This window comes from Crocuta crocuta, unplaced genomic scaffold, assembly GCF_008692635.1.
Source record: "Crocuta crocuta isolate KB4526 unplaced genomic scaffold, BGI_CrCroc_1.0 scaffold217, whole genome shotgun sequence".
Classification (NCBI taxonomy): domain Eukaryota; kingdom Metazoa; phylum Chordata; class Mammalia; order Carnivora; family Hyaenidae; genus Crocuta; species Crocuta crocuta.
In genome coordinates, this window is record NW_027532208.1 from 2,738,663 (window position 1) to 2,739,273 (window position 611).

The window sequence follows — 611 nt, forward strand, 5'->3', positions numbered from 1 at the left end:
GTTGGCCAGAGGGGAAGTCTGAGATGATAAAGAGTGGCACGCACAGGAGGTGTGGGTCCCTGGCTCCACAGCAGCACCCCCCCACCCCCGCATGTGGCTGGAGCCCCCTCAGCCGTGCGGGACACCAGCCCTGGGACCCTGTGGAGTTTGGCTAAAAGAGAAAAGGAGCCGCAGTGTCGTGATGGGGAAACTGAGGCAGGGGCCTTCCATGTCTTGCATAGAGCCTCAAGGAAGCTTTATGCAGAGGCTGCTTCCTGCCCTCCAGGTTGGGGGAGGAGGGGAACCAACTTGCCGATGACATTCACAGACACCCTCCCTCCTGCCAAAGACAGAAAGTTCATTTCGGCCGCTTCGCCTGTCCTTTGCCGCGTCCTTGACGCGTGCTGACCACTCCGGACCACCATCTCTGCCTCTGCCCCTCCTAGCCCCACCGATGTGAAAAGACAGAAGCCAGTCATTCTCATTTTGCAGATGAGAAGACCGAGGCTGGGCCATAAGTCCCTCGATCCGGGTCACAGCTTCCCAGGGCTGCACCTCTTTCCTGCCCCACATCCATCCCCCCACCCCCACCCTCCCCATCCCCGCCCCAGGGCACTTCTCTAGGTGAATGG